Source organism: Cucurbita pepo, chromosome LG06 (assembly GCF_002806865.2).
Source record: "Cucurbita pepo subsp. pepo cultivar mu-cu-16 chromosome LG06, ASM280686v2, whole genome shotgun sequence".
Classification (NCBI taxonomy): Eukaryota; Viridiplantae; Streptophyta; class Magnoliopsida; order Cucurbitales; family Cucurbitaceae; genus Cucurbita; species Cucurbita pepo.
Genome location: NC_036643.1, coordinates 6717615 through 6728900, shown reverse-complemented (window position 1 = coordinate 6728900; position 11286 = coordinate 6717615). Strand labels below are relative to the sequence as shown.

The following is an 11286-nucleotide window of genomic DNA, read 5'->3' as shown; positions in this document are numbered from 1 at the left end:
TACATGTTACGTAACTTCTTATACGAAAATAGTCAATTAAATCATCTTCATAAAACAACGTTATGGACTTACATGTTTAAGACAATGTCTTTACAACAATACAAAAGAAATATTAAATAAACCAAGGTAAATATTAAACATTACCATGTCCTATACTAACCTAAAGTGTAAGAAATTTAAACACATAAGGGGTAATACCGAAGGTACCCTTCATATCATATGATTTTATATCATAACAACTTTCAAAAGTACATTTCTTAAGGGTGTACACATCATATCAGAGCCAAGTTTTGATCTTAGGACCTGTGGGTTATGAGCCCACCCCGCTTCCATTGTGCCACTCTAATTTATAAAATATAAAAGTAGCACGTGGCTTGAATATCTGCATACCTTCAGGGCTCCTTCTAGTCGGGCTAGAAGACACCCAAAAGGAGTGGGGGACCATCGTTATATGATGATCATTGTACCCTTCTGTACTCTTCTCATCATAAAGGGTAATACCCAAGGTACCCTTCATATCATATGATTATATATCATAACTTTCAAAACATTTCTTGAGGTTGTGCATCATATCAGAGCCAAGTTTTGATCTTAGGACCTGTGGGTTATGGGCCCACCACGCTTCCGCTGCGCCACTCTGATTTATAAAATATTTGGACCATTTTTCGATTTGTGTGTCATCCTTCCACAAGGGCCATGCTAATCTTCTCTCTATCGTTCCAATTTTTACCCGTTTTAACCTCTCTTTGATTGTTTTTCCTCAATTTCGATGTTGACCTTATTATGATTTGAATTAGGTTATACTAGAGAAATTTGAGAAAATTTTGAAGCTCCTAACACAAGAAAAAGCTTGCTCAGTAAGGCATGTGTCATCCATATAAATATTCATTCTGACTTTTCTCAAGTAATGCCGGTGTAAGAACATAAAAGCATGCGAGCATATCTTACCTTAGATGTTAGAATATACATGTTAAGGACTTTAGAAGGGCTATTTTGATTAAAATGCTATATATGTTAAGGAAAATTAACAGAATACTCCTAGGATGAGAACTTATGATGCATACCGATTTTTATGTTTACTGTTGTACTAGAATAGAGGATAAGATATTATGATATGTGGTCTGGGTGACTAATGGGTGTTATTTCCCCGTTGAGTTTGCTTAAATGTTTACATTATGATTTCCTTGCTGGTTGATAGGAACGTCTCCCTAATAAGCATGCATGAATTAGTAGATTATGTTTTTCGTGCTTTAGGTTATTGATAGAAATATCTCCCTAACAAAGCATGCATGGGTGAACCAAGCTAAGATTAGGGCACTAGAGCTAGAGAAGTTTGCATGTAGACCTAGGCTAGTACATTTCTAATAGATCGAGCACCTTACGATAATGAGTGGCGACCATATGTCTAGACTTAAGTGCACCCAGAGATTGGATTAGTCCCCAATGAGCTAACCTCAAGCATCATAAAAAATGCGAGATGAGGGCTAAATCACCTAGATGCCCCTAAGGACCTAATAAGCGTCCATGACATCTAAGAATGATTAAGAAAGCTTAACAAGCTTAACAATAGTATGAACAATCATCATCATATAGCATGCTGAGTATGGAAAACATCATCATATAAAGAAAATGTCATGAGACATCATACTCATAAATAATAAGCCATCAAGGGCATCAAACATAATATGTACGTCATGCATCGAAACATAAATCACGTACATATAACATGCATCACAGCTCAAGCATCATACTCATACATCATCATAAACATCATAAACTGTAAAGCAAACAATTGTAGTATATCCTATAGTAAGGTCACTTACTTGGTTGACCTTAGCCGAAGTACTCCCTAACTAGCTAAATGTAAGCTCCCGTTCCTTGAGAGCTGTTTCCAACGTTGCTGGGGTTTTGTTTCCTATCACACCATTCGCCACCTTTTATTAGTATTTCACAATTAAATTAATAATAATTTAATAAACGTGAAATATGGCTCTAAAATGGTCTAAATTACCTTAATCGGGACCGAAAACAGGTCTGAGAGGTTGAAATTGTGGAAACTGGGCCGAAAACTAGTGAGCTGAGATGAAACAATGGTAGAGCTGCCAGAGCGTCGCTGTAAGCCGTTTATGCCGAGTCGACCTGAAGTACTTCCTAACTTGCGAAACGTAAGCTCCCGTTCTTGATAGCTGCTTCCAACGTTGCTGGGTTTTGTTTCCTATCACACTATTCGCCACTTTTCATTAGTATTTCACAATTAAATTAAAATAATTTAATAAATGTGAAATACGACTCTAAAATGACATCAATTACCTTAATCTATGCAAAAAACGGGTCCGAGAGGGTCGAAAACTAGTGAGCGGAGCCGTAGAGCTGCCAGATTCATGTTACGGTCCAGCTTAAAAGATTGTTGTGTTTAATACATGCAGCCACGTCGCTCAAGCACTATGGGTCCCATTCATGTCACGGTTCGGAAACAAAGTGACGCCACCGCTCAAGCAAGTTACAGTCCGATTCATGCCACGGTTCGACTTAAAATATTGTTGTGTTTAATACATGCATGTGATGTCACGGTTCGGCAACAGAGTGACGCCACTGCTCAAGCACTCTGTGTTACAGTTCGATTCATGTCACGGTTCGGCAACAGAGTGAGCCACCGCTCAAGCACTATGGGTTATATTCCGATTCATGCCACAGTTCGGCTTAAAAGATTGTTGTGTTTAATACATGCATGTGTTGATGTCAGCAATGTAGGTAACAAAGTTAGGGGCTGATTCATGTCATGGTTCGGCAACAGAGTGAGCCACCGCTCAAGCTCTATGGGATACAGTCCGATTCATTCCACGGTTCGGCTTAAAAGATTGTTGTGTTTAATACATGCATGTGCTGACGTCAGCAATGTAGTTAACAAAATTAGGGGTATTACAATAGATATCAGAGCTAGTTTATGGGCCCACCACGCTTCCACTGCACCACTTCGGTTTATAAAAAAATTTGGACCATTTCTCAATTGGTGTGTCATCCTTCTACAGGGGTCATGCTAATCACCTCTGTATCGTTCCCATTTTTACATGTTTTGACCTCTATTCGATTATTCTTCTTTGATTTCAATGTTAACCTCATTATGATTTGAATTAGGTTATACCAGAGAAATTTTAGAAAAGTTGAAGCTCGTAGAACAAGGAAATGCTAGCTCAAAAAGACATGCGTCATCCATATAAATAATCATTCTTACTTTTCTCAAGTAATGCTTGCACAAGGACATACCTGAGAGCGGGTGTGAGTCGGTAGTTAATTGTCTTAGTTTGAAATGAAATATGATATGTAGTTTACTGTTCCTCACGCATGTAGGTTATTGTTTGAATAGGGTGATAACTATTCAAAAGTAGAGTTATACTAGGCCTTTTTGAAGTTAACTTTGTACTCATACTCACCATTTTCTTATTAATTGCTCAATTTATTCTAATTAGTAAGCATGAAATTGTTCATTATGGTTCAACATGAAAAAAATATCAATTTGCATAAATCTAGTCTAATTGTACACTTAATTGAGTATTTTCAAAACATTTATGTTAAACCATGATGTTGTAACAATTCTAGTAACAAACCTAGAGACGATGACCATGTACAAATTGCTGACCCTAATGTTGAAGAAATTCAAGAAGCAAAATTTTTGGGGATGACATGGAAATTATAATCCAAATCATCAAGCCATATGTGTCGTTGACTACCCAATTAGAAACATCNTACAGTCCGATTCATTCCACGGTTCGGCTTAAAAGATTGTTGTGTTTAATACATGCATGTGCTGACGTCAGCAATGTAGTTAACAAAATTAGGGGTATTACAATAGATATCAGAGCTAGTTTATGGGCCCACCACGCTTCCACTGCACCACTTCGGTTTATAAAAAAATTTGGACCATTTCTCAATTGGTGTGTCATCCTTCTACAGGGGTCATGCTAATCACCTCTGTATCGTTCCCATTTTTACATGTTTTGACCTCTATTCGATTATTCTTCTTTGATTTCAATGTTAACCTCATTATGATTTGAATTAGGTTATACCAGAGAAATTTTAGAAAAGTTGAAGCTCGTAGAACAAGGAAATGCTAGCTCAAAAAGACATGCGTCATCCATATAAATAATCATTCTTACTTTTCTCAAGTAATGCTTGCACAAGGACATACCTGAGAGCGGGTGTGAGTCGGTAGTTAATTGTCTTAGTTTGAAATGAAATATGATATGTAGTTTACTGTTCCTCACGCATGTAGGTTATTGTTTGAATAGGGTGATAACTATTCAAAAGTAGAGTTATACTAGGCCTTTTTGAAGTTAACTTTGTACTCATACTCACCATTTTCTTATTAATTGCTCAATTTATTCTAATTAGTAAGCATGAAATTGTTCATTATGGTTCAACATGAAAAAAATATCAATTTGCATAAATCTAGTCTAATTGTACACTTAATTGAGTATTTTCAAAACATTTATGTTAAACCATGATGTTGTAACAATTCTAGTAACAAACCTAGAGACGATGACCATGTACAAATTGCTGACCCTAATGTTGAAGAAATTCAAGAAGCAAAATTTTTGGGGATGACATGGAAATTATAATCCAAATCATCAAGCCATATGTGTCGTTGACTACCCAATTAGAAACATCCTAGGTGGACGACTTATCCTTTCTCAACCCTAAATGGGAAGAACCAAACCGTATAAAAAGGAAATGTTACCTAAAAAGAAGAGGAGACTACCAAAGGGGAAAACGGACAAGGCGCAACAGAGAAGAAGACTAGATGAGTACTTGAAGTTAATGTTTTGACCTCTATTGATGTTCAATTAGCTTAGGTGACCAATATTTTACAAAATCTAGCATTGGGACAAGGTTCAATGACTAATGCACAAGTCGAAACGGGTGCTGTAATGACTCAAATAACAACTAAATCTTGTGTATATTGTGGAGAAGAACACACTTTTGATCAATGACCATGTAATCCGACTTCAATTTTTCATGTGGGGGAATTAAGCTAGCAACCAGAAAAATAATCCATTCTCAAACACTTATAATCTGGGGTGGAGAAACCATCCAAACTTTTTATGGAAGAGACAAAGCTCATACAATCAACAAATGCCACCTAAGGCAAATTACCATCGAGGCTTTGGACTACAAAATCAAATCACATATGGTCGCAAGCCAATGTCCAAGGAAAAGGAACTAACCAAGCTCAACACATACATGGAACATCTCTTGAGAGACTAATAAACGAATATATGAAAAAAGAATGATGTTGTGATACATAGTAAGAAAGCATCCTTGCGAAATTTAGAAATCCAAGTACGTCAATTAGCAACTGAGTTACGGAATAGATCTCTTGAAAAGCTACCAACAGATACCGAAACACTAAAAAGAAAAGACAAGCAGCAATGTCAAGCAATAGAATCGAGAAGCGGGAAAGAAATACCCAGTAGGGGAGGTGAAATTAAAGAACACAATGATAGTCACCTCCCGAGTTGCAGCTGATATATAGCAGAGAAAGGAGTAAACTGCTAAACAAAAGGATCAAAACAAAAATTATGCTAAAACAGTAAGTCTCCTAAAACGCAAACCATAGTCAACAATGAAGAAGAGAGTAGAACGTACATACCAACACCTCCTTTTCCACAAAGAATAAAAAGAAAGAGGAAGTCAATTTTCATATAAACAAACCACGGGTGGAAGTTTGAAGAAAATGCCAAATTATGTTAAATTCTTGTAGGATGTGCTCACTAATAAGAAGAAGCTTGAAGAATTCAAGATGGTAGCACTAAATGAAAAGTGTAGTGCAATCCTAAAAAATAAAATCCCACTAAAGGAAAAAGTCCCAAGCTCATTCACTATTACTGCATCCATTGAAGGAAAGAAGTTAGATCGAACATTATCTGACTTGGGAGCAAGCAACAACTTAATATCTCTATCCACTCATAAGAAGTTAGGGATTAGTGAAGCTAGACCAACTACAGTCACCATCTAACTAGCCGATAGGTCCATCTCTTATCCCTAAGAAAAGATCGAAGACATTTTGATTCAAGTGGATAAATTCATATTTCCAGCAAATTTTCTTGTTCTAGACCACGAAGTGAACGTACCAATTATCTTGGGAAGACCATTTTTGAAAAATAAAAGAACATTGGTAGATGTACACAAGGGAACTATAACTTTGAGGATGAATGATCACCAAATATAATTCAATATTAATGACACTCTGAAATGTCCAACAAAGGCAGAGGAATGCTCAGCAATTTATAAATTGACAGAAAATTCTACAAATAGTTGAAAACAACAACAAGAACCAGACAACAACTGGAATAATTGCATTAAATAACAAGCAGAATGGCACCAACTCATAAGAGTTTTTTAATCACTGGAATTAGAGGGGAAAAAAATTAACAATGAAGTCATCTTTTGAGAACACACCCTTGAACTGCATCTTAGAAGCATAACTCTTTGATATATGGACGATAAACTTCACGAAATTATTCTCACCCAATGCAGGATCGAGAGTTTCAAAGGGCATCACTTCTTTGTTAATGGATAATTAAAAAACATTAAAAAGAAAAAGGGAGTGGGTCACCATTTGCAAAAAGATATATTTGATTAGAATATTTTACATATACATTATTTTCAGGTTTACCCGGACTCCAATTAAAAATGACATCCAAAGATTTTGTAATGACCCTAGATTTTCTACTAACCTAAATTTTTTACCATCTTGGTATCATCATCTCTTATGCAGAAATAAACATTGAAAACATCATCGTAAAACATTGTCATGGACTTACATTTTGAAAATGTCTTTAAAACAACATGATGAGAAAAAAAAAAAAACAAGTAAATATTAAAATTGAAAAATGTCCTATACTAACCAATGGTCTAGGAATTTAAATACAATGATTCTATGCATGTGTCATAGTCTTTATTTAAGATGTCATCGTCAACTGTATATGGGTGCCTTGCCTTTACCAGTAATGGAAGTAGCACATAAATTGAGTATTTTAAGAAATACTTAGTAACTGACCCTCTATCGAAGTTAAATGCAATCACATACAATTTTATTAGTGGGACCTATGATAACTGTCTATTTTCCTACGGTAGCTATCCTAAATGAGCAATTTGGATGTGTACTTAATTTTCCTACACATGGTCCACACGTGCGCGTATGGACCTACAAGTTGGTTCCCAAAACTCCTGAACCTCTTTCTGGTCAAGCGAGCCCAGCCCTCGTCGAGCTTGTCTTTGATACTCGTGTTGCTTTGATCTCTCGAATCTTGTGTATGCCTTGACTTAACTTGAATGCATACTCTTGGTGTGTTGCATGATGGATTATCCTCTTCGGTCGCATCATGACACTTCTCCATCTTGGCCCTCCCATGGTCGGATGGGCACCACTTGAGGGTCGCCCCTTGACTGTCTTGTGTGTGGGGGTCACAACTTATTTTCTCTTAGTGTGGTTGTGACACTCTTCCCCACTTAACTTAGTCATCATCCTCGATAACTTTCTCGGTGTCACAATCATATCATTGATTGTGACACCAAGCAACAACTTCCTATGACTTTGCCTTTTTAGGCTAAATAAATAAATTAGCTATTCTTACACCCTCTTAAGTTAGAATAGTATCTACCTATTCGTTGCTTCTATTGGCTAGAACAATAGACTACTTACTCATACAGTCTCCTTGGGCTAGAAAAGAGCATAACCAGAGCTACCTTATTAGTGTACATTCTATGACTTTTAAAGTCCCTTGTGGGTGATAACTAATTCCTATGTTCCAAGTAAACCTTAACCCATGTTGGTTAATTTACGAATAGGAGTTTTGCCCAAACGTTCCTATAAGGTACCTACGGTAAATTTACGAATAGGGGTTATGCCCAAACGTTCCTATAAGGTACCTAATTAACCCAAAAAGTTCGTGTGACTCAATAGCTAGGTTCTAGGATCAATTTATCGTAAGACAATAGCTCATGATCTAAAATGGTCATAGCTCATGATCTAGGCCACATGATGATCGCCCAAATACTAATTCGGCACATATGGGTTTCCAAACCCTCAAACATAAATCTAAAAGTATACGGAGGCATAAATCATGCTCCACATACTCAAATAAATAATAATAAATCAATAAATCATGCTTAAGTACTTGTGAGATAATAAAACTACTTGTATTCACAATTCATGCCAGCGAATACCGTAAAACGAAATATTGTGCTAAATTGTAAAGTTTTAGGTTTTCGGGGCTTATCTTTCATTATACGGTCGATCAGACTTATATGAATGTTAATCATTTGCCAAAGGTTCTAATGGACTCCTACAAGTATTTTTTGAAACTTGCTCAAAATAGTTACTTACTCATTTGGTTGTGTTTGGGTGCTCCATTCACGACCTTCCCAAGGTTAAAATTACTTCAAACTTCTTGAGTAAGTGGCAAATAGTGCCTATTTTCTAGAAAAATAATTTTTTTTTTTTTTGATAAACGGTCTAAAAGGATTTGAACCGATTCAAAAATGTGAGCAAAGGTTTGTCTATATAGTGGTTTACTTGTTCGGTCGTGTTCGTGATCGCTTTTTGCTACATTCACTCCGTTGTTTGCTCCTCAATTTTCTTGGGTAGGTCCCAAATTGAGTTTATTTTCTCCAACATCAAAATTTATTGTGAGAACTCGCCTAGTTCTTACTAGATAAAAAACAACCAAATTCAAAGTTTCTAACTGAGGGGCTTGAATGGCAAAACTCTATCCTCGTATTAGGTCTTTCCTAATAGTCTAAAGAGACCAAAAGTTGAAATTTTCTATAAAGGAAGATTTTTGAAGAAAATGGAGAAGGTTTACCCAAAATGTTTCCTTGAATTACTCTGGATTCTTTGCCTAATTTTAAAAACGGTGAAAGTAGTGAGGTAGGTTAATAACATGTCGAGCCTATGAATCATGTATATATAATTCTTGTCAGATCTTTCATACTTAAGATAGCTACACAATGTGGTGTATGGAGGTTTATGCATCAAAGATGATCAACATCATATTATTCTATAACAAGGAATAATCATATTATAGCACAACTTATAAATATGGCATAACACAACATAGCATGATATCGTACAACAAAACATAGCATAACAATCATAATTATGACATGTGTATGGGGCGAGGAGCACGAGGCACGTGAAATTGTATATCATACAATTCGCTCAACCAAGCCAAAAGTTGAGCCACTTAATTGAGTAGCTTAAGCCGAACTTGCTAATTTAACCATGGAGCTAGTCCAAATCCATCCTTTTGAAATTCAAGTCAACCTATGAGAATTCACGACACCAAATTAGAACACATTTAGAGATTTAATTTACCTAATGTACACAATTAAACCTATAATTTATCTTATAATTCTTTAAATGGGCCAAAAAGTAGCTATACTCATCTAAGTTTCTTTTAGAAATTCTAAAATCAGCTTCATGAGGATAAAAAATTAGGGAAGGTCTAGAAAAAATTGGAACAGGAAAAAATGGAGCAACCCAAGCCATTTAAACCATTTGAAGTCGTATTACCGAGCTAAGCAGTCACTGAGGAGGAGCACAGGTCGTGACATCAGGTCGAGTCAAGCGTGCGGGTTCAAACACGATTCTGGAGGTCTTATAAAATAGGGGTACTATGCATCTAAACTCACCTCGAAATGAGATATGAACTCAAGGCTATAGATACGATTTTAGGTCTTAGAAAACGTGAAATAAAAGTTTCGTGCATTTATTTATTTATTGCCCCAATTAAAAATAAGATCTTATTGATTATTTTTAAATACTTATTATTGAATACGTTTGAGGTAGAGAATAGGAGGCCATAAAATGAAGCGATAAATCATCATTTTTGCCTTTTTAATTATAACTCCATGCATAAAATAGTTTAATAATGTTTTCAACTTCGTGATTTCACTATATTACAAGTTTATAAATTTTTAAGCCCATGAAAATTTTAAAATAAAGTATTTCTTAAATAGTTTTTGGACCATGATACATATGGTAACATAGGTCATTACATATTCTATTTATTTAAATGTATTTAAAGACCCCACAATTACAAACTCTATTTTAACAATATATATTTTGATAATAGTTCTAATTTATGGCAATTTTATGAAATAAAATAAAACACTCGAAAAAAATAGATAAAATCAATAAAAGAAAATGNGATTTTATGAAATAAAATAAAACACTCGAAAAAAATAGATAAAATCAATAAAAGAAAATGTTTTTTTTAATTCAATATGAATATAAATCAATGGTTAAATTAAAAAAAAAATAATAATAATAATAATAACTATTTAAAAATATTAATAATTATTTGTATAAGTGATCTTTATGACGGTCCTTTATAATCAATGAACAAAACTACCTCATTTTATGATTCAATGATTCTTTCAAGTGGGTTTGGTGTAATAGGATGCTCGTAAATGGAAAAGGTGAGATTAATTTTTGTAACGGTTCAAGCCCACCACTAGCAGATATTATCTTTTCTGGCTTTCTCTTTCGAACTTCTTCCTTAAAGGTTTCCAATGTAAATTCTTTTTGACCAAAACAACTCATGTTAAAAACAGAACTCGACCCAACCCAACTTTATAGTTTTAGTTTAGATTGATTTAAGTTCGATATATATATTTTTTTAGTTTATTTTTAATAAAAAAAGAATTTAGTTAGTAAAATATTATGACTTAAAAACTTAAATTTTGGGAGACCATGTGTTCCTAACGATAGCACCCATGAGAGGGATGCTCGGATTTTGTAAGAAAGGGAAGCTAGACTCCAAGTTCATCGATCCTTTTGAGATTCTAGAAAGAATAGGACTAGTTGGCCTACCGACTCGCACTCCACAAAACTTACCTATCGTACACAATTTATATATGTGCCCATGTTAAGAAAATATACATCACCTCACTCATGTGATAGCACATGATACACTTCCCTTTAGAGAGGACTTAACATATAAAGAAGGGTCGTTTCAAATATAAGATAGAAAAGTCAAGAGGTAACGAATTTTATAAAAAAATAATATTAAATTTTATGAGAAAGTGGTAATTTACTTTGTTTATAAAGTTTAAAAGAATCACGAAATTGTCATTGGTGACCAAATTAAATCCTTCATAGTACCCTTATGCACATAATCCACGGTTTCTTGAAATCTAGTGGTTGGATCTCCCTCTAAATTGGATATGATCTAGAACGTTCACAGGTCATCTCATACAACAAGATTCGACAAATCTTTGACC

At 34.9% G+C, this 11286-nt stretch overlaps 3 non-coding genes across 3 annotated transcripts; all 3 read right to left on the bottom strand.

The window, feature by feature from the left end:
* Nucleotides 1-647: 647 nt before the first annotated feature.
* LOC111797766 lies at nucleotides 648-750 on the bottom strand. Its single transcript, XR_002815592.1, has one exon. It is a non-coding gene; the product is annotated as a U6 spliceosomal RNA (small nuclear RNA).
* A 2235-nt stretch (nucleotides 751-2985) lies between these two features.
* On the bottom strand, nucleotides 2986-3089 carry LOC111797761. The gene has a single exon (XR_002815588.1). It is a non-coding gene; the product is annotated as a U6 spliceosomal RNA (small nuclear RNA).
* Nucleotides 3090-3907: 818 nt separating this feature from the next.
* On the bottom strand, nucleotides 3908-4011 carry LOC111797759. Its single transcript, XR_002815586.1, has one exon. It is a non-coding gene; the product is annotated as a U6 spliceosomal RNA (small nuclear RNA).
* Nucleotides 4012-11286: the final 7275 nt, after the last annotated feature.